General features: G+C 39.8%; 1 non-coding gene across 1 annotated transcript; it reads right to left on the bottom strand.

Moving 5' to 3' along the window:
• Positions 1 to 12,667: 12,667 nt before the first annotated feature.
• On the bottom strand, positions 12,668 to 12,774 carry LOC141625073 (small nucleolar RNA R71). The gene has a single exon (XR_012534870.1). It is a non-coding gene; the product is annotated as a small nucleolar RNA R71 (small nucleolar RNA).
• Between the last annotated feature and the right edge of the window lie 11,567 nt (positions 12,775 to 24,341).

Below are 24,341 nucleotides of genomic sequence, written 5' to 3'. Positions count from 1 at the left end.
AGAGTACCCCGTACTCTATCGAGTAGCTGCAGGAAGGAGAGATAGAAAGCATTCTGACCTGTAGGCTACTCGATCGAGTAGCCAGGACACTCGATCGAGTAGCATGGCACTCGATCGAGTACCGCTACATACTCGATCGAGTAGCACATTACGGAGGTTTTCGAAAATTAAAAATGTTCAATTGTTTTATAATTGCAAGTTTCATATTTAACGTGGTTGTTAGTGCTTAGTAACATCGTTGAACCGTTAATTCTCTATGTTGGAAGTCGTGCTTGAGTTCTCTATGCATATTTATATCAGCTAATGAACCGGTGATAGATTCTTTTGCTTAAATGTTGCATCCGCCTTGTTCTTATCTCATTACCGGAATTACATCTTCTCATACATTTGTGCATACCATGTTAACGTGCTTTATCGTTGGCGACTAGTTGTCCCTTTTTAGAGTTATGTATGATTTATAATTTAACGAGTTTATGCTTAGCGAGTAATGTCCACAATAAATAATATGTTTTAACCCATGTCATGAATCAGATAATAAGTAATATGCGTTGAAATTGGGTGGTGAACTTCGGGGACGAAGTTCCTTTTTAGAGGGGAAGAGTAATGTCGCGAAATAAAAAAGCTGTTTTTGAATAATGTTTTGCTTGTTTATAATGTTGTTGGTATTATGTTTTGCTTTAATTACAAAAATTTCTGAAGTATAACGGATTAATTTAGTTCTTTAAAGTGAATGTGGTTGTATGTTTCAAGTGTATGTTCAAGAGACGGTCATGAAGAAATAGTTATAGTGCGATGAATCGTATTTGAATCACGTTGCCGAGTAACATGGTGGCATTAGTTGTACCACATGAAAGTTGATATGAGACACGTTCTAGATTGATAGTTTGATAATTGTTACTGTATGTTGGGTGATCGTGGGTGGTGATTCGCATTGCGAGTTTGATGTTTTATATATATATATATATATATATATATATATATATATATATATATATATATATATATATATATATATATATATATATATATATATAGAGTAACGGTTGACGGTGATAACGCTTGCATGACAGTAGTAAGAATCGATAGGTATAAATATAGACGGTGATGATGATGACATGGGGGGGGATGGTATTTCCAGGGAGTTATGGTTTGAACGGAAAGAGTGGTGAGGTCGTGTTGTTCCCGTGCCTCGAGCAGGAGATAGGTGAGTTGAACTTCGGGGACGAAGTTCTTTTTAAGGGGGGAAGACTGTAATACCCGCCCTTTTAGGGACCCTTTGACCAGCGTTGACTGACCATGGGAGCGGGAGTAGTCTTAGAAAAGTGTGCCAAAACCATCTTGGGCTGCGTGTTAAGAGTGGTACTCGATAGAGTAGAGGCTACTCGATCGAGTAGCTAGGTTACTCGATCGAGTAGGGGGCCACTCGATCGAGTATGTTGGGTACTCGATCGAGTACCTGGTTTTCAGCGAGGGTTTTATATCGCGTTTTGTTAAATCCGCAAATCACTTACGCCACTTTCCTTCTATCCTTCGATCGCCTCTTTCCCTCCCCTTCACCTCAAAACCTCCATGGAAGCCTTTTTGAAGATCCTTGAACCTTAGGAGGGCGTCACCGTGTGTCGGGTAGCGGTTTCTTCTTTGAGTTTTCTCCCTAATAGGTATGTCATAATCATCATCCGTGTCCTTGTTCTTTTAGTTAGGGTTTGCCTGTTAGTAATAGATGATGGTATTCTGGTTATAGGCGTTGCTTGGTCGCTGGACATGTTATCTGTCGGCATGGATTGGTTGCGGTGGCTTAAAGGTAGGTTCGCCTACTCAGTTTCTGTAGATGGTCTAGCGTGTCAGTTGTTGTGATTGTTTGGTGTTTGCTTAGTGTCGTAATTGTATGGCAACGATTGTGATGGCGATTGTGGTTGCTGTCTCTGGTTCTCGAGATGCGTCTCGGCTTGGGGTCACTTGCGGGAGTGGCTTCACGCCCTAGTTTCACCCTCCGTGGAACCCGCCACGGGAGGGGATGTGCACATTAATGGACAGGGTTATCGCTCGGTATGATGAGCGGGGATTTGGTGGGTACGGCTGCGGTCCCCCACCGCGGGACAGTCCAAAGGGACGATCAATGACGAGTTGGTTGAATTACCGTGATTGTGTTGAGATTAGTAGCATTGTATTGTGTTGATAATTGTAGTTGCCGTCGTCGTGTCTTATCTCAGTACTGACCTTGTGTGGTTGTTTGTTTGTTATGTGTCTGCCGTGATCCCTTATGGTGAGTAGTCGGTCTTAACAGGTGTTGGTGATGTTGATAGCTGGAGTCCGGGCAGGGATGAGTTCTCACGAGATACGATGGTCATAGCGAATAGTCTTTGAGTTGTACCTTTATATCGTATTTTGGTTTAAATCGCTTGTAATATAACTTAATAGTTCTTTAATCGACATTTGGTTATTGCTATCCTCGGGCAACCGAGATGGTAATGCCCTTATATCCTAAGGAAGGCCTAGTTAAGGCTCCTCTGAATATGGGGGTGTTACACTGACCACTTGGCCATCCTCGCTGACAATTCAGGCTTGCGTAGGACAGATTTTATGGGTAAGTTGGTCCTGACTATGATGGGGTGGCACTCAAAATAAGGACGCAATTTAGCACAAGACATAATTAAAGCTAAAACATATTTTTCAAGTAATCCATACCTCATTTCAGCATCTAGCAGGCTTTTACTTACATAATAGACAGGATGTTGCTGACCTTCTTGTTCCTTTACCAGGATTTCACTTACTGCTGTGTCAGTGACAGATAGATATACTGACAGAGGTTCTCCTTACTCTGGTTTAGCCAGTAAATGTGGAGATGACAAGTACGATTTCAAGTCCTGAAAGACTGCTTCATGCTCAGGTGTCCAATGGAATCTTTTTTTTTTTCGAAAGCGAGGTTGTAAAATGTTTTACACCTTTCAGAGGATCTTGATATGAACCGATTCAGGTCAGCTACCCGGCCTATCAATTTTTGAATATCTTTGACAGACTTGGGTGATTGAAGTTCCAGGATGGCTTTTATCTGTTCAGGGCTTGCCTCTATGCCTCTTTTTGTCACCATGTATCCAAGAAACTTAACTGCAGAGACTCCGAATTGACACTTTGTAGGGTTGAGTTTCATGTTGTATTTTTCCAATATTTGGAATGCTATTTACAAATGCTTCACATGATCTTCAGCATTTTTAGATTTTACTACCATGTCGTCTATATAGAATTCCATGATATCACCTATTTGATCCTTGAACATCAAGTTGACCAGGCGCTGGTACGTTGCCCCTGCATTCTTTAGGCCGAAAGGCGTGGCTGTGTAATAGTATATGCCTCGTTCTGTAATGAATGCAGTACTTTCTTGGTCAGCAGGGTGCATTTTTATTTGATTGAATCCACTGGAGGCATCCATGAAAGTCAGCATCTCATGCCCTGCTGTGGCATATACCATGGCATCAATATCTGACAGAGGAAACAGATCCTTAGGGCAAGCTTTGTTCAGGTCAGTGTAATCTACACAAACTCACCATTTACCATTCTTTTTCTGCACACCAACCACATTTGCTAACCATTCAGGGTACATTACTTCCCTGATCATTCCCATATCCAGAAGTTTTTCCACTTCCACGTTAATTATTGCATTTCTTTCAGGTGCAAATTTTCGTCTTTTCTGTTGCCCAGGCTTAAAATATTGATCAATGTTAAGTTTATGTGTAATTACATCAGCACTAATTCCAGTTATATCAAAATGAGACCAAGCAAACCAAGATGATTTATTCTTAAGGAATTTTACCAGTTTTGGCCTGACACAATCTGGGGCGTCAGATCCTACTTGAACATACCTGTCAGGATACTTAGTATCTAGGATTACCTAATCTGTTTCCATTCTGGGAGGTGCTACATAAGTGTTCCTGACAGGGTATGGTAATTGCTATACAAGAGACTTACATGCCTTGGAAGGCTTCAAGGCCGCTGTATAGCATTCTTGGGTTGTCTTGTGTTCTCCTTTGATTGTGGCTATTCCCAAATCCGCTGGTACCTTGATATATTGATGGTAGGTTGATGGTACGGCTTTAACATTATGGATTCAGGACCTGCCCAAGATTGCATTGTAGGATGACAAGCAATCCAGGACTCCAAATTTCTCATAGGATGAGACTCCTTCAACATAAGTTGGAAGATGAATTTCTCCTAATGTGCTTCTGGTTTCTCCACTGAACCCTACCAAAACGCTAGATTTCTTGGTCATTTGATCTTCACCAATATTCTTGGCTTTCAGTACATCAAGCATTATCAGGTTCACCGAGCTGCCTCCATCTACTAGGATCCTCCTCACTGTAGCGGTTCCAATCTGCATAGAAATTACCAGGCCATCATGATGAACATCAGGAATTCCTACCAGGTCACAATCACTGAAAGTGATTGTCGGGACATGATCCGATTTGCAAGATGATGTAGTCCTTGGCGTCCTGGCTATCTTTTTTGCTGCTGAACTGGTCAGGCCACAAATTTCTGATCCACCAGATATGAATTTTACTTCATAGATTGGGGGTGGTGGAGGAAGGTTGCGGTCCTGTTTATGCTCCTGGTTCTCTTTGCCCTGGTCTGCATTTATGCCTTTCGTCCTGATCATGTCCTTTAGATATCCGGATTTCAACAGGTAGGCCACTTCTTTTCTTAGGGTGAAGCAATCATCCGTTGTATGTCCAATGTCCATGTGGAATTCGCACTACTTGGAGTTGTCTCTCCTAGGGTTGGGATTTTCCACCTTCCTAGGCCATCTGACTACTGATCCCATGTTGTCAAGCCTTTGGATAAATCCTGCAATATCAACACTGAAGTTATGCTCAGAAATAGGCGGGAAAACTTTAGCCTTACCTTGATACTCATGTTCCAGATTGACTTCTGAATGGTCTGGCCTGCAATATGGAGTAGGTCTGTAACTGTTTCCTTTGTTGCTCTTTCTATTGCTTTTTTCATAGTCCTTTGATCCATTGGATGATCCAACTTTATAGCTTTTATCTTCTTCTAGCCTGATATATACAAGGATCTTGGCCTGGACATCTTCGAAGGTATGGCAGGGATACTTAGTGAGTTCATTGTATAAGTCACTATGAGGTAGTAACCCTTGCTTGAATGCCTCCACTGCTGTTCCAACATCACACCTGGGAATAGACACTTTCTCCTTGTTGAACCTGGCGAGGAATACCCTGAGAGTCTCCTCTGGCTTCTGTGTAATCCTGTAAAGATCACTGGACCGCTTCTCCAACTCCCTGCTGCTTGCAAACTGCTGGTTGAAGTTGTTTATCAGGTTGGCAAAAGAATGGATGCTCCTAGTTGGTAGGTTGATGTACCATTGTAGAGCAGGTCCGGTCAGGGTTGTTCCAAATCCCTTACACATGTAGACCTGCCTGAACTCACTGGGGATAGATGCAGCTAACATTTTCTTTTTATAGAGAGCTACATAATTCTGTGGATCCGTGGTCCCATCATAAATTTTCATAGACGGAATTACAAATTTTTTGGGCAGATCCACTTTTGCTATTTTGTCTATAAATGGCGAATCAGCATAGCTATCAGGGGCAACTTCCTCCAAGCTGGCAGGAACTCCAGGTATCTTCTCGAATTTTTCATTTAGCTTCTTGATTTCCTGGACTACTGCCATCATGATGGCTGCTGCAGATTCATCAGGTTTTTCATTGTTATTGTTTGGCTCACCATCGCCATCAACATTGATAAATTTAGAGCCACTCAGACTCCCAAAGCTGGAGAAATCAATGTTTTTGATAATTGATGCAAATGGTGTTCCTGGCTGGAATCTAGAGCCTGCTCCGTAGGTTTTTTCCAATTTTTGTTTCAGGGCTGACTCAGATTCTCTTAACTGAAGGATTTCAGCCTCAGTTTGGGCTACCTTATCTTTCAAGCTTTCCAACTCAACTATTTGTTGGAGGGCTCCGTTCAATTGTTCTTCAATGGTAGGCTGGGCCATTTTTGTAGGTTATTTGGGTTTTTGTAAGATAAGGAAAAAAGATAGCTAAATGCCCCACAGAGGGCGCCAATTGTTTTTTATGGATTTTGCGCAAAGCGAAATCAGATTAGGGTAGATCTAGGCAGGGTTAAGTAGCTCGAATTAATCTATGAATACGCAGGTCAAGGTACGATATTAGAAAGGTAAAGTAAGATGAATAAAAAATAATGAGACAAGAAATTTGTACGTGGAGAACCCTTAAATGGGAAAAAACCACGGGCACCAAGCCAGGAGAGGATTTCACTATAATATTGAGTATTTAGCACAGATGACAATAATATAGCTTGAATATCGTATGGGAGTATTGCTAGAATATTGTGTGTGTCGCAAATGATCTCTAAGTGCTCCTTATATAGTTCATGCTGAACGGCTGCCAGATCTTCGTCATCAATGCTGAATATTCCGCCATAATTGCTCGGTTTAATGCGCATTATTGGTCCCTTAATTGATGTCCTTTATTACCAAATCTTCTCCATTAATGCTCTAATTATCATCCGAATATTATCAATAATATAGTCATTTGGTCAAATATCGTCCTGATATTTTTACCGTTGTCCTCTCCATGGCTGGCGCCTGTCTTCTTGTATCTTGGTAGCTTAACGTCTTGATACCCTAATGGTCGGGCAGGGGTAGAATATCATCCTGAAGTATTTGCGAATTTCCAGGCCTAACATATGTCATTCAAAGCAAAAGTTGTGCCTTGTATTGTTTGGTTGTGAGAGTCTTGGTCCTATCGCATACTAGAGGTGAGCTATAAGCCCTTTAGTTGCGATATGATCGTCGGGATTGAAGTTTCCATCCGTTCTTATGGTGAGATGCAAGCCATAAGTATGAATGTGACATTAGTAGCCATGTCCCGTTCAATGTTTGCTAAGTGGTTTTCCAAGTAATGGCTACAGTTTCCATTCTTGTAATTTGCATTGGTTGATCCCTTACTTAACTGCTTCACATGATTCAGATTCTAATCTCATATCTATGTTGTATTTCCTTGAAATGCGTGCTTTTGTATAAATGACCGTATTCTTGTCTTTTATATTATTTAATTGTCTCACATGATTAGTTGAATCTTTATTATACTGATGTTATCTATCTTGTTCCATCTCATTTAATTGCCATGTTTAAATATAAACTCGATATTCATATCTTTTGTAAGTATCTTACATGACTTACCTGTTTTAGTTCTTTGTTATGTTCATTTTGACAATTTGTGGCTGGGAGAACCTTGAGTTACTCCCCGCTGACTGTGACATTCATGTTTACATGAATGACAGGTACTAGTTGGTGCATTTATGGGGTGAAGACATGTGTGTGCTAGCGAGCACTTTGGCCTTGTAGTCGGTTTATTAGGATTGCTTAGACTCACCTTTTATCGTATTGTCATTCGAGGGATATATTTTACCTCACATTTAACTATCATGTTTGTATAATTTAATCTTTATTTCCGCATTCTTTATTTGTATTTTAGATGTTAATGAACCCGCGCTTTAAATTTTAAAAGTTTCAAAAAAATTCCTAATTTCCGCTTGAATTTATAACTTTTATTTTCCGCGTTATTTCGAGGGTTCACAGTTGGTATCAGAGCCTATATTGCTCCCGACGCACACACGTGTACCCCAAATTTAAATTTGAATTTGACCTTGAATAATGAATGAGAGAGGGGTAGAAATAAGGACCTAAGTTGGTAGTCTCTTTGTGTATGCTTCGTGGTAGGTTCTAACATGTTTGTTGATGGTCTATTATTTTTGTATCCTTGGATCAATAACCGTGAGCTTACCTATGTGGAGACCAAGACTTGGTGCCTATTGCCGGGAATTGAAGATTTATTCAACCTTTTGAAGAATGCTTCTACTTCCTCGAAGATATTCCCCGTTCTTTTGTACCTTGCCTTGTTCTTTTACTTCTTGATGCTTATTTTTCTTCTAAACTCTCTTTTGTTTTACTTCGTAAGCTACTCTTGTACCCTCCCAAGTTGTCCTTTGTTCCTTGCTTATCCTCCCTTGATGCCTTTTAGATAGTTCTCTTTCTTTTGTGGGATGTTAATCTTGGTTGGATAATTTGGTTTGTGGTGTTTGTTTGTGGTTAACACATAACCCTGCTTTTGAGAGGTTATGATGTTACAAAGACTTAGGTAGTATGGTGAGACATACTTGGTTATTCTTCTACCTAGTTCCATGATAAAGTGAGTATAATTGATCGGTGGATTCGGCGTGTTAAGTGTGAGTGGCCTATGTTACTAAGGTTATGGGACTTGGCCGTGTTGTTTATACTTGGAAGTTTGAGTTGAGCTTGAGGTTAGTATAGTTGGTACACTTTTGTGAGTGTTGTGATGATTACATAAGAACCATATTACGTGAGAGTTGTTTCTTGTTTTGGGATCTCATTTGGGTATTCAGTTTGCGGTAATGAGGATTAGCAGCCAGAGTTCTTGAGATGTAATTATAAGTTAGGATCGATAGATGTTGAGCTGAGATGAGTTAGATGTTTTGGGTGGTTATCTCGTATTTTGGAGAATATCACCATCTATGCTTCAGGTTTTGAGAGTATAGCAAGATCTCTTTCGGATGATAGAATGTGCAAAAGAACTTTTGAATTTGGGATTTGATTGAGGGTTGCGCCGTTTTGAAAAACTCATAGTTGACACTAGTTGGATACGAGTATAGCTTTGTTAGAAGCTTTGACCTTGATCTCGTGGAGGTTGTTTATAGATGTTTGAGGATTTGGAGTGGCGAAATCACACTTATAGTGAAGTAACTTGTTTCATGGAATAGCTTAGGATGAAGTAACGTAAGTGTTGTGAGGAAATCCTTGGGAGTGATGTGGTTATGAGTTTTGTTGTTAGGAAGTTTTCGGAACCGCTTAGGATGATGTTGCTATTTGAGATTTGAGTATCTGGCATTTCCTTGTTATCTAATTTCCCTTTTTCCTTGACCATAAGCGTTACCGTTCATACCGCTCTTCCTCGCTTCATCATGCTCCTCCTTTAAGTTTGATGCTGGTAACTTATAAAAACTTTATCTTTGACATCCCTGTTGACCTTACTTCGACTCTTACCTCTAGGAAGCTCATCATAGCTCTTTTGTTGGTTAAGTTTGGACCCTCTTAGCGTACTTTGTATTTATGATGTCTAAGTTACTCTTCATTTCCTACCTTTCTAAACATTTCAAACTACTATTTTTGGTTCGTTGTTAAAAATTTATATTACTCTTACAAAACTTTACCTATAAAGGTTTGAAAATAAAAATTTGATTTAGTTCCCCATTTATTCCTTGAGTATAGAGTTCTTTATCATGATTTCTAATTGCAAAACCCGAGTTACTTTTAATTTTGCTCAATTTCTAACTAACTTTGATCTATTTATGATTTATTTGTCAAAGTTTGATGTTACATTTTCCGAACTTGACTCCCTTTTGAGTTTAACCATGAATCTCTTAATTTTCATTTCGCTTTTGCGAAAGAAAAATTTGAATGGATTGCCATTTTTATTTGGTTTTAACGTTGATAGGATGTTAGAACTCGTTATTGGAGACGTTTGATAACTTGTTCTACGCTTGTCGGCGAACGATTTTTGTTTTAAACTTGTCCTTGATTTGGAAAGTTAGCCCTTTTGTGTGCACAACAAGAGCAATTTCGTTCCATGAACGAGACTTATACTTTTGAAAACTCTCCATAAATATTTTTGGAAGTATTTTGATTTTGGATCTCTGCAAATGATTTAGTTTTTTGACCTTGCATTCGATTTGGAATGTGATGTTCTTGAATGCACAACGAGAACACTTCCGTTCCTTTGACGAGAATCTGGTTCTGTTGGAAAATTCTACTTAATACTTTTGAAAGAATTTTAATTCTCACAAAGAGTAACCTTTTAATGTTTTGGTTGCCGATTTCAAAAAGTCCAGTTTTATTTTTATGACCTTTCAGTTCTACTTTCAAGTTTCGAGGACGAAACTTTTTAAAAGGTGGGGTGATTGTAACACCCACGAATTTCCCATTTTTAGCATTTATAATTTATTTAACCGTTCTATTGGTTTATTTATATTTTAAATTATTTAATTTAATTAATTTCGTTTTAAATATAATATTTATAAAGGTTACATTTTTTAAGCTTGTTTATATATATATATATATATATATATATATATATATATATATATATATATATATATATATATATATATATATATATATATATATATATATATATTTGATGTGACTCATATTTAAGCATATTTAGTCTCTGAATTAGCCTCGTTCATATGCTTTTTAGTGCATAATTAGGTCATTTACTACCTTTAGTTTCCCGTTTTGCATATTCTTTGAGGTTTTGTTCCCTTGGTAGGAAAGGAGTACAAACCTTGCATTTTCATGGCAAAATTGAGTTAAATTGATCAAATTCAATGACCAAGCATCAAAGGGAAGACAATACTAGAAGGCCTATGTAGGAAATAAAGTAGATTGGGCAATGATGAAAGGATCCTTGCATCTCCAAAAAGATCCCCGAGGATTGTTGAGGAAAGAAAAGAAGAGAAGTGACTGACCTGCGATCCGGGCGTCTCCCTGCCCAGGACGAGCGTCTCCCTGGTACAATCCGAGCGTCCCGATGCCAAGACGCTCTTCTTGAGGCCCAATGATCCGAGCGTCCCTCCCACAATCCGCTCGGATCCCCATGCAGAACCAACCGTCCCTGCGGCCTAAACGCTCAAGACGAGCATATTCCTTGGAGACCACCAAAACGGAGATGAGCATCTCCTTGGAGAGGAGCACTTCCTCAACTTTTCTTAAGCGTCTTAATAGTCATTTAAGCCCTTAGTAACCCGAATCTTTGTACCTAATCTCTAGTAAATACCCCATTGCACTACCTAGATTAGCAGATCATCTTAATAGGATCTTAATCTTATCTTAATCAAGTCTCAATACTCTCTTAATCTTGTAATCAACTCTTAATTTAACATTAATACAGATCTCATTTCTTAATCATTCCTTAATTTCTCTATTGTTCATCATTTATTTTGAGTAATTAGAAGATTATTTGGGTTTATTTGGAGGATTGACAACCTTCCATCAATCATCAAGTACTTCTATTATTCTTTGCTTTATTATTTGGAATCATCTTTATAGGTATAGTTCTCTCTTAATCCCTTTTTAATTATTGTTAATCATCTTCATTTGTTCATCATGTTTTGCCTTGCTAGTATGATTGACAACCTTGTTAGCATGCTAAACTTGATAATGAGTGAGTAGTTTCCTTAACTAGGGTTAATGGGGAATTAGGGGAAACCAACATGGGGATTGATTCATGCTTAATCTAATATGTTTTCATAATTAATTTGCTTGCTTGTTGTGATTTCAACTTATGCACATGTTATGTTTGATGAAATGCGAGCCTATGAATACTTGTATTTTTTACCCATCACTTACCTTTTCAATGAGACTTGTAAGATATAAACCAACTCGAGTCGCACTAGACCATGCATATAGTTGGATAGGGAGGATTAAGTCTACTTGTAGGTGTTGTAAAATATAATCGATTCGGCTCCGGGACCCAAACCTTCCTAGGGATTGTAAGATATACACTAACTCGATCCCATCACAATAATAATTGTTTGCATTTAGTAGAAAATATGTTTGTATGATCAAATCCCATGAATCCCCTATGAACCCATGACACCCTAATGCTTTTAATCAATTGTTTACATCTCATTTTAATCATCTTGCTTTCTTTCATTACTTTATTTACATTGTTACTTAGTTTAGTTGATCTCCTACCTCAACCCAATTTGTGACACCCTTAGACACAATCATTTTCAATCGAAAATCCTACATCAATACCCGTCCCTTGGGATCCGACCTTTACTTACCTCTTTACTAAAAGTAGAGTAGTTTGTGAAGTTATAAATATTGTTTTGGTCTAGGTAACTCTTAACGACAAGTAACCGAAAATCGAAATCCGACCAAAAATGGCGCCGTTGCCGGGGACGGTGTTAACTTGATTTTATTTTCTTTGATTGTTTTTAGTTGTGTCTATCTTTACCTTGGGGAAGTAAAACTCCTCAAGGTTAGTTCTAATTGTTTTCGAGTTGTTTGATATTTTGCATGTTTAGGAGATCACAAGGTAACTTGTTACCCATTGATCTTGAAATTGAAAGAACTTTGACCAACAATAGAAGACTTGCTAGAAATACTTTGTGAGGTATTGGTGAGATTGTGGACATTCAACCAAATAACATTGAGTTCATCAACCCTTTTGCAAGAGAAGGAGAGGATAACCCAACACATAACCAACCACAAAATCAACCCACAATGCCTAAATTTTCATCACATTCCGTACCAACTGAGGAGAACCTACCAAAATCCGCATTTATACTATTATTTGATAGAAGTCAATTTGGGGGAATGCCTAGTGAAGACCCTCATTCTCATATGGAGACTTTTTGTGACTATTGTGATGCGATTTCTCAAACCGGAGTGACTCAAGACCAAATTCGATGGGTCTTATTTCCTTTTTCTTTGATTGGTTCCGCGAAACAATGGTTGAAGAGCCTAGACAAGGCTACTCTTGGTATTGACTCTTGGAAGAAATTGGCACTTGCTTTCTACAAGAAATTCTATCCTCCGGAGAAGACTAACATGTTGAGAGCCCAAATCACCGGGTTCAAACAAAGGGATGAGGAATCTTTGAATGAAGCATGGGAGAGATTTAAGGATACTTGCCGATCTTATCCACATCATGGACTTAGCGAGTGGTTCCTTGTACAACAATTTTGGAATGGTCTATATGAAGACTCCCAAAACATTCTCAATATGGGATCAAATGGTATGTTTACCGAAGTTGATGATAATCAAACATGGAACAAGATTGAGAAAATGGAGGTCCATAACTCACAATATAGTAGACCTCGTAAGGCTACTAGAGGAGGAAAGCATGAAGTGGACTCTATTACTCAATTGGGTGCTCAACTTAGTGCTCATATTGATACCATTAATTTGAAGTTTGAGAAGGCTATGGCTAAGCTTGAAGAAGCCTCCAAATCACCTAAGCAACATGTTAATGCCATGGTGGCATCTTCATCAATTCCAAGTGGAGTATAAGAGAGTTGTGGAACTTTGGGACATGACCAAAGTGAATGTAGGGGAACAAGTGAACAAGTGAATGCTTTACAAGCATACAAGAGTGGTACCCCTTATTCCAACTATTACAATGAAAACACCAAATTCCATCCCAAACTCTCATACAAAAGCCAAAATGTTCAAAACCCTCAAACAACATACACTCCACCTCCAATGAGAAACCAAGCTCAAAGACCCTTTTACAACCAAAACCAAAGTTATCAAAATCAACATCCATACAATCAAACAAATGACCAAGGTTTTGATGTTCAAAAAGCGGTCCTCCAAATGCAAAAGAACCAACAAGAATTTTTCACTCAAATGCAAAAGGATAGCCAAGCAAAACACATCACCATTAACAACATACTAGCTCACACAAAGATGTTGGAGACCCAAATGTCTCAATTAGCATCTTCAAGTTCACAAATACAAAAGGGGCAATTACCACCCGTAGATACCTCATTTCTACACCTCCCGCAAACCACCCGGTGATGATTGGGCCGCATGTTTGGTACGCGGAACGATTTGTGACAGTTCGTACGTTTATCGTCAAGTGATTGCTCAAACACTGATGTCTACCTCTTAATTGTCATATACGCGTTGATATGGTCATTTTGACAGTAATTAGAGTATATTTGGAGTGCGGGCCTAAAACCGTCTTCATTTTCTTATAACCGCTAAATCCCGAGTTAGAATGTTCTGGAATGTTCCGGATATTTCTATTCCATATTTTATAAATCTTTCACAATCTTTTATTCTTTGGTAAAGTATTTCCCGTAATATTCACACAAAATATTAAGAAAAATAAGATTATCCCGTCATTCCATAAAGCAAACACGGAAATCTTTCTTCCGAGAGGAAACCACACAGGGAATGACGCAGCAGTGTTGCGCCTCTTCCAAGAGACGCGATGGCTGATCACGCGCTCTTCCCAGGTCCTTTTCTGCGTATTTTTCTTATCTTTTCATATCTTTTCGAGATTCACTTCCAAAGTTTCTCCGAAAACCTTATTCCTTCATGTGACTAGTATAAATAGGAGCCTTCGCTCCTCATATTTCTCACGCGAGTGTCCGCCCTTCTCTTCTTCCTTTGCATTCTAGACCACGTTCTTACTTTTTGGCGTCTGCGTGCTTGAACATTCGACCACGTAAGCTCGGATCCTTCTGAGTACCAGCCTCGTTTGCATGACCGACCAATTTGACCAACTCCACGTTAATAACCTTAATTAATCTTAATCGTTTTTCTCTTACGAGGGCACTTTCGTTACATTCGAGTCAAGCATCACTAATCGTAAACTTAGTTCATCTCGTTTCATCAAACATGTAAGTTTGAGGGTGTAAATCTCTCTTCTATTTATTGTCATTTACTTTTTGTATCATTAATGTAAGTTTTATGTCGAAAATACTTCTTAAAACCGATTTATAAAACCATGCTTTAAAACCCTTTTTACGGATTACCAGAAGATGACCGTCGAGAAAGGATGCAGCAACTACTGCGCCTCTTCGAAGGGACGCAGCACATGCTGCGCCTCTTCGTGAGGCTGCCGCAGTTCTTGCTTCCTTTCTTCTTCCTTCGTCCTCTGTCAATTCGTCGTTCATTATTTGTCTTCGTTTGTTCTTCAATTCCTTGACATAATAGCACAATAATTTCACATGTATATTGTTTATCATCATTAATATGTACAATTCATCGTTAAATCCCATGTAATCCAATATTTGCGGGTTTTCGTCATTAAAATCAATCCGGGTTGTAGAGATTCGATTCTTTCATATTGAGTTTCTGGAATTCGACATTTGATATATTTCCATCTGTCTATTCGTCATTAATTTGTCATATTTAACCTATTTAGTTCACCTATGTCACTAATCAATCTTTCATTCATGTAATTATTTCGTTTGCATTCGTTTCATCGGTGTTTTATTGCTTTTATGACCCATTCGCATGTAATTAACACATTAAATCACTTTCATCCGAGTCGAATATCATAAATAATCCTTAAATTCACCAATTAACATTAACGATTTGCAGTTCCGGATTCACAACCAGAACTCACCCTTGGGACAGACGCAGCAACTGCTGCGCCTCTTCTAGAGGGCGAAGCTCTGCTGCGCCTGTTCCAGGTTGATTTCTGTTTCTAAACTTCCGTTCTGCCTTGGCCTAGTTTAATTAGCTTACGTATTAATTAACTATTAATCGTATTATCACCTAATTCCTGTTCACTTATTCGTTTATTTTGTTCTTTCTCAAATTATCCGTTTTGGAAGTATTTTCAACATAAATCAATTGAATCCATTTTAATTATTGTAATTTTCATTATTGTATTTCATTGTATTTCTTTTATTGTATCATTTGTATGCCTTCACATATAATTGAGCTTAAATCCCTACTTTGACATTTATTGTATGCTAAATTAATTGTTCACCGACTTAGTCTAAATTCTCACATGTTAGGATCAAAACTTGGATGTTGCATTGCATGCATATAATCGACGATATATCGAGCATAGATAATTTCCCTAATCATTAGTAGAGGCCGCTATCAAGGAGGGCGGGATTAGGTGTTCGATCAAAAGAGCTTCCTAATACGTACCCTTACCCCTTACTCCAGATCTCTGTGAACATCCGTGTTCATTAGAATCCACGAGAGTCATTCTAGACATAGAATGCTAAGGGTAACGAGTTCTTGGTGTTCATGTCACTACTTTGTGTCTTGACATGACACGAGGTATTCGAACGGTTTCCAATTTTCCACGATAAATTGGTGGCGACTCCACAAATGCAAACTCTTGTTGCCAAGCGCCCCCGTGGCCCCATGTCCACAGTTTGGGGACTCCGCTGGGGATAATACACTTACGTGTAGCCAAAAGGGCGAAACTTGAACAAGGTTAGGGAATAGTTTGTACAAGACAATTATCGGTTTTCATAACTCGGTCTTCCTAGACCGTTTTATTCGGTCTTCCTAGGCCCAACCCAACCCATTCGACCAATCGTCCCGTCTAAACGGTCCTAATTCTTATTTGAGCCTAAGGATGGATAGAGATTGACGTCATCCATACCATGGTACTTACTCTTGTTTGTATCAAGGACTTTCACTACTTGAGGAAATGGACTAGGAATCGGCCTCACTCTTGTTTGGTACGAGCCTCTCCACAGACTTCGGGTTTGATTGTTCGGTATGGCAACCCACCCTTTAAACCAAAACCCTTTTAAATGCACTCAACATCCCGTTATAATGCTTGTATAAATGTCTGTACCTTACGTGATCACCATTTCTAAACGAAACCATGACGATTTTTGTAAAATCAAAACCCCTTTTAAAACTGTAAATTTCGGAAAAGGCCAATGATTAGTGCAAAATCGAGTCAAAACTCTGTCCATTTATCGAGTCAAATTTCGGGCCCAAGCCCATTTCAAAACCTCACTTCGAGTCCACTCCTACAACTACACTAAAGTTGACTAGGACCAACATTTTTTCAAACCTTGTCATTTCTTCATAAGCTCACTGACACAAGTGGCACACACCCACTTCACGAGTCAAAACATTTCTTTCTTAGCAAGTGTGTTAGAATGGTCGATCGTGTTTTGATTCGTCGTCGATCTCTTATCCAGTTTCCAAGATGCCCGAAACAAGCGACTTCAATCAACTCCAAGATAGTAATGATCGAATCCTAACCGCGCTAGCTAAACTCCAAGTTACTCAAGACCAAGTGTATGATCGCCTTGACACCATCGAGGGCCGGATCTATACCGTAGAAACGAGGTTGCCTCCTCGGGAAAGCGAAGTCGTTGATGACTTCGTGAATGACTTCAGGGACGAAAACCCTCCCATGGGTATGACTGCAGCTGAGAAATGACTCCAATACTTAGAGGAGCAATTTATGTATCTCAAAAGGGATGACAATTATAGGGAGAATAATCGCAAGTATGAGGCCGTGAGTTCCAAGTTGCCGACCAACTTCAACATGACGGATATACCTAAATTCAAGGGGCATGAAAACCCTTTGAACCACATCCGTGCTTTCAAGGACTATATGTCTATCAAAGGCATCAAACCCGAGATGTTCTTAAGGATCTTTCCTTCATCTCTTGACACCATCCCAAAGCAATGGTTCTACTCTCTAGAACACAAGAAGATCGCTACTTGGGAAGATGCCGCGGTCGAGTTTGCAAAGTAATATGCAGATAATGCTGAGATCCAAGTTAACATGCGCACTATAGAGGTTCTTACCCAAAATGAGAAATAAGGTTTCACCGACTTCCTAAGTAGGTGGAGGAAGACTAGTACCCAACTAGTTGAACGCCCGGATGAGGCTACTCTTGTGGAGAAATTCGTGGACAACTTAAAGCCCATCTATGCCAATCATTTGAGGTACCAAAACATTAAAACTTTCTAGGACTTAACCGTACTAGGAACAAGGATCGAAGATGACATCCGTAAAGGGCTCCTGTCCAAAACGGTAGGTCGAGGATATCAAGGCTCAACAAGTTACGACTCTACTAGCAAGACCGATGAAGTTAACCTCCTCAAGCCATCCAAGAAGAGTGCCCCACCAAGGAAATTTACAAATCTTGGGGACACTTACTCCAATGCTCTAAAAAGGCTAATGAAACACGACAAACTCCAACCCATAGGACTTACGCCCGAACCTGAAAAGAAGTCCAAGTTCTGGGACGAGAACTAATACTGCGAATATCATAGGGGTAAGGAGCATGACACAGAAAAATGCTATAAATTGAAAAATGTGCTTCAAGACATGATAGAGGATGGTCGACTACCAATACCGTCGGGAGGTAAGCCCAACAACACTCAGAATCCTCTTGGAATTCTAGTGATCACAAGTGAAGAATCTATCTTAGATTGTTCACACCTCATTTCTCCAGTCGAAGACAAGATCCACGCGATCGAGAATGAAGGGTTCTACTCTACCATTTCCCCTACCATTGCCGACTTCATCGCATGGGCAAGAAGTGTGGATAGGTAAGTTTGGGAATTAGAAAATGTGGTGACAACTTTACATGACCCCAATGCGACACCAAAAGAACATGCGCCACTAATCTTTTCTCAAAATGCCACTATGCAAGAAATAGTCGTCGTGGTTGATAAACTAGTCGACCAAATCACACAATTAGAGGACGAGATCATGAGAATGAGGGAACTAGCTACAGTCAATGGAGTATGGGCCGATGACGATGAAGACGAGTATCTCATTGAACACTCCCTAGTCAAGGAAATAGTCCATAATGGTGAAGACCAAGATGTGGACCACCTAACTCGTTCGGGGCGTCCATATCAAAGTACTACTCCAAATGGTCCAACCAACATTATCACACCAAATGATAATGAAGATGACTCTACTGATCATTTGCTCAAGCAATTACAGAAGACAAAGGCTGATCTTTCAGTCTGGCAATTGGTAGCAAGCTCATTCCCACATCGCCAAGCCTTACTACAAGCTTTGGCCAAGCTAAATGTAGCACATAACTCCACACCTGACGATGTAGTCAACTTGGTCTTCCAAGAATCACCAAAGCTAAGTAATCCTATTACTTTCTCAGACGAAGATTTGCCACCCTTTGGCGCTAGTCACAACTTGGCTCTTTACATCACTGTCATTTGCTTAAAGAAGAATGTGCCAATGACCTTGGTAGATGATGGCTCCTCGGTCAACGTCATACCCCTGAAAACGGCATACAAACTAGGCATGAAAGAGTCGGATTGGACCCCTACCAATCAAGGTGTTCGTGCATATGATGGTACACGACGAAAGGTCGTAGGACTCGTTAACCTAACCATAGCCACAGGGCCAATTAAGCGAAAGGTTAACTTCCAAATAGTGGACATCGAAGCTTCCTTCAACATACTTCTGGGAAAACCTTGGATTCACGCTTCCAAAGCGGTAACATCCACCCTTCACCAAAAGATCAAAATTCCATTAAACGGCAAAGTGGTGACGATCACTTCGTCGCCCATCAAGGCTATAAACGAAAAGATGTCAAATAATCAAGTCCTTGGGGATCCAGTACACGAACATGGGGGCTTTCAAAGCATAAGTGTCATAGAAAGCGAATTGGCACCCCTATACTACGATCCCTACTCCAACTTGGTGGTCAACCACATACTCAAATCCCAGGGATACTTCCATGGAATGCCTTTGAACCCTGTCCGAAGAAACACCTTCGCACCCTACTAGGAAGGCAACTCAAAATGGATCCGGTCAAATACCTCTTCGAGAAACCCGTCCTCAACGGACGATTAGCAAGATGGACATTGATGCTCTCAGAGTTCGATCTCAAATACTTGCCCCTGAAAGTTATAAAAGGGCGCGCCGTTGCCGAATTCTTTGCAGAAAACCCCATCATTGATGCACAAACAATAGATACTTGGTCATTTCCAGACGAGGATATAATCCAAACCGATGTGGACTCCTGTGACCTCTACTTTGAGGGAGCGTCAAACTTAAGAGGATTTGGAATAAGAGTGTTGCTCATTTGTTTTAAAGGTGAGCATACACCGATCTCTGTCAAACTCGACTTTGAGGTGATGAACAATGCTGCAGAATACGAAGCTTGTCTCATTGGACTACAGGCGGCAGTAAGCTTAGGCATTAAAATCCTCCGAGTGTATGGGGATTCATCCCTGATCATCAATCAAGTTACGGGATCTTGGAAAATCCGAAGCGAAAGCTTAGCACCTTATCAAGCCAGAATAGACCAAGTCGCCCAATTCTTTGATCACGTGACCTATTTACACCTACCTCGGGAAGAAAATCATTTTTCGGATGCTCTTGCAAAACTCACATCTTTGATTAATATGCCAGATAACATGGTGGAAATGCCTTTGTGTATCGAACGACGATCAGAGCCAGCTTATGTCCACCAAATCACCGATGAAGAGGAAATCACAGAGGAACCTTGGTTCCAAGCAATCCTAAATTTCAAACTCAACGGTACCTATCCATCGGATATGGACAAAAGGGGATAACGTGCTATACGCCTACTAGCTTCCCAATACGTTCTTATGCAAGGAGAGTTATACAAAAGAACACCTCTTGGTGTAATCCTGCGTTGCCTTGATCATTCGCAGGCGCAGAAAGTAATGGAAGAAGTTCATGATGGAGAATGCGGTCCTCACATGAGTGGGCCTTTGATGGCGAAGAAAATCACACGTTTGGAGTATTATTGGACCACAATGGAATCCGATTGCATCAAATACATAAGACATTGCCACAACTGCCAAATCTTCGGGAATGTACAGCATGTCCCTCCTTCATTGCTCTATACGATGACATCTCCTTGGCCATTTTCTGCCTGGGGAATTGATATAATCGGGAAGATAACTCCGGCTGGAACAGTAGGTCACTGTTTCATATTTGTGGCAATCGACTATTTCACCAAATGGGTAGAAGCAACTTCCTACACTAGTCTCACAGCTAAAAACGTGGCAAAGTTCATACAAAACAACATCATCTATCGATACGGTTGCCCACATGAGATCATTAGTGATAATGGATCACATTTCCAAGCCGAGACTGAGCAATTGCTAGCCAAGTACAAAATTAGGCATCACCACTCTTCGCCAAGTAGTCCACAGACTAATGGCGCGGTAGAGGCGGCAAACAAGAACGTTGTCACATTTCTCAAGAAAATGATTGACAACTATCGAGATTGGCCAAGCAAAATACCCTTTGCTTTGTGGGGATATCGCACATCAGTTAGGACGCCCACTGGGGCCACCCCTTTCTATTTGACCTACGGCATGGAAGCTGTACAGCCAGTGGAGTTAGAAATACCATCATTGCGTATCTTACTCGAAAGTCAAATCCCGGAAGCCGATTGGAAGAGGGATAGATGCGAAGAACTCATCCTCTTGGATGAACGTAGGCTACGCGCATTACATAATATCCAAACATATCAAGCACGTATCAAACGAGCCTTCAATAAAAAGGTCAAGCCAAGGAACATCAAGGAAGGAGATTTGGTACTCAAGTCGGTTAGAGCTCTTTTACCTGTCGATATATGGGGAAAATTCAAACCTAATTGGGCAGGGCCATTTCTAGTCAAATCCATACTTCCAGGTGGTGCAGTTAGAATCACAGACCTAGATGGGAATGAATTTTCCAACCCTACAAACCTTTACCAACTAAAGCGGTATTATGCCTAGAATAGGAATAAAACGCGCCTCGCGTAACCTCACGTGCCGCTCTTGTGGCACTAAATAAACGGCCCTTGGCCAAGCTGAAATAAGCTAATGTCACTCTGCTCTTGCATTTTGACAATTTATCATCCTCATATTGTCAAATAAACTAAATTGCACCTTAAGAGTAAGTAAAAGCTCGTGCTTAGATTCTAAAGTTCATTACAATCTCTTGCTTAGAACAATTATTCTTTTACATTTATTCCAACTAAGCGCAAGGGTTTGATTTTATTTTTAAATGAATGCGTAGATAATCCTTCACAGGATACAACCCATTAATTTCAAAATGTAAATAGAAGGACATCTGCAATTGCATTTGGAATTCGACAAGAATAATAAATAGAAAATCATAACGGTTTCATAACCAATTAACCTCTTTTATTTCATTCATCTCTAATAATAATAATAATAATAATAATAATAATAATAATAATAATAATAATAATAATAATAATAATAATAATAATAATAATAATAATAATAATAATAATAATAATAATAATAATAATAATAATAATAATAATAATAATAATAATAATAATAATAATAATAATAATACGTTACATAATAATAATAATGCTAAATCAAAAATAAAAATAGGCTAGGATTCTAAAAACCCCACCTTCTTATTACAATAATAATAATAATAAATAATAATAATAATAAAGACTAGGGCTATTCTCCATCTTCACTTTGCCCTTGTCATTTTTGTCATACTTCTTGTCACGACCTCGAGCCGGACGCTCCTGCGCCACTTCTGACCTAATCATCAACGGTCTTTCTCGAGGCCTAGCGTTCCCATTCTTGTCAATCACTTTGTCCACGACAGGATAGGTCTTCGGTTTCTTCGAAGGATGAACAACTCGAAACCCGGCTTCCTCCTCTCCCTCAGTCAGATGCTTCTCTTTCTTCTTTTCCACTTCGCGCACCTTGTAGTCAACGGGCTCGCGCTTCCTCAATCTCTCACGCTCCTCTGGTGTAGTAGCCTTTCTCCACCGCAAATAGGAGTCCGACACCCATAAGTCACTAACGGAAGAGTTCAAGAACCACACGTTTCTTTGAGCCCATTTAATGGCCCACTCCCTTCGGCTCTCAGTAGTAAGCGCCACGGCAGTCTGCGGGACAGTGTCAAGTTTCGGGATCATCTGCTTCAGTCCAACCTGTCTTATCAGCCTCTCCGGGAAGATGCACACCATGAATTCCAAGCCAGGAATGCGCACAGATCGGGTAGGATCCAAGGAAGATACTCCGTGACAGATTTGAGATGCCACCACGGTACAACCCATCTAATCAAGGGGCCATCGTCACTCTTCAGTATGTTTTCCAAGTAATTGCAGACCCGAGTGAAGTCCACCATGTAAAGCCTGGTCCTCATTCCAATCGAGCGAGCATGATAAGAAGGAACATGAACTGGGGGCTCGATCAATCGAAGGCGCTCCATAAGCTAGACCTACCAAAAGCTGGTATTAAACAAAAAAAAACGAAAAAAAATGAAAAGAAAAGAAAAGAAAAAGAAGGAAAAAAAACGGAAAAAAAAAAAGAAAAAAGAAAGAGAGAAAAAGAAAAGTGTTCTTTTACCTGCAGAATAACGGGACTTCCCAAATAAGGTAGGTCGCGATTGGCTTTCCTGTTATCCAAACCCAATAAGATCTCTCCTAAGCATAAACAAGCTGGGCTCCTGCGCAGTTCCATTTGTTCAACTAGGCCCAAGAGACGGGGATAACCTCTCAAATCTTCATCAACATGCCCTTGAAGGACATATACGTGCAACAAGCAAAACCCAAAAGCCCTTCGCCTGGCAACATAACAGACGGTGGGGTCGGCCTTGTTAATGAATCGGTCAATAAAGTCCAACATTCACACTCCTTTCGAGGTCACTAGACGGTCCACCTCAATTCTTGTCAATCCAAACAGGTCTCTAAATTTGTTCTTATACCCTTGGGAAGTAGAAGGAATAGCAGGCAAGTGTTCTGGGTCCCACCCACCGATCGCGGCAATTTCTTCAGGAAACGGGCAAATGTCACTTCCGGAGAAAGCAAAAACATGATAATTTGGGTCCCAATAATCAAGACAAGCATCTAGGAATGGTTTGACCACCTTGATAAGCTTCAAGCTCAACAATGATCCAAGATTATATGCACCCATGTCGCGTTTCTCCATGTTGGAAAACTCGTTGGTCCACTCTTTTAGACGAATCTCTAAAGTATTCATGATGAATGTTTCTTTTGAGAACTTTATGTAATAAGACGAGGAAGAGACGGAAGAATTGTGTGAATAAAACCTCTATCGACGTCTCTATTTATACTAAAATCTGTTTCCTAAAATCCGCCAGGACGGATACACGTGGGAACAGGCGCAGCACCTGCTGCGCCTCTTCAAAGGGACGCAGCTCCTGTTGCGCCTCTTCCTCAGCATTGTTTCTGTGAATTTCCGCGTTGGATCTTTTCTAAATTCCTTAACGAATAATTTCCTATTCATACAGGTTATTATTTTGGTATATACGTCAAAATTACCATAGTTCGTGTTTCCTAATTTCGCGGATGCACTTTTCGAGGCAATATCAGCATTTTCGTCATTTTAGCACACTTATATATTTCTTTCTATTTTCTTCTTTTTTAGGTAATCATTTCTCCAAATTATTGTGATTTATTTCAAACTTATATATTTCTTTTATTTATTTATTTTTCGGGAATTATTTCGCTTCCGTCACACGTTACATTTCTAAACTATAGATTTCTATTTTTTTCATTTTTTTGGGGGTAACCCTCCCCACCGTCCGGTCATTTCCGGCAAATTTTTCGCATTTTGGCTTTTTTGCATTTTTTTTTGCACTTGTGAGTCATTTGTTTTGCGCTAATTTAGGCCATACATCGACAAATGTATGTTTTACGTGAACTTCTATGTAAATTTCGGCAACATGACAGCATAAACCATCATCTACCAAACCTGTTCAAAGCTAACCTGCATGTACAAGCAACACAACCCAGCAGCAAAGGCACTC

The sequence above is a fragment of the Silene latifolia genome, chromosome X, assembly GCF_048544455.1.
Source record: "Silene latifolia isolate original U9 population chromosome X, ASM4854445v1, whole genome shotgun sequence".
In the NCBI taxonomy this organism is placed as follows: domain Eukaryota; kingdom Viridiplantae; phylum Streptophyta; class Magnoliopsida; order Caryophyllales; family Caryophyllaceae; genus Silene; species Silene latifolia.
Note: the sequence above shows the minus strand (reverse complement) of the source record. Positions and strands in the feature narration are given on the sequence as shown.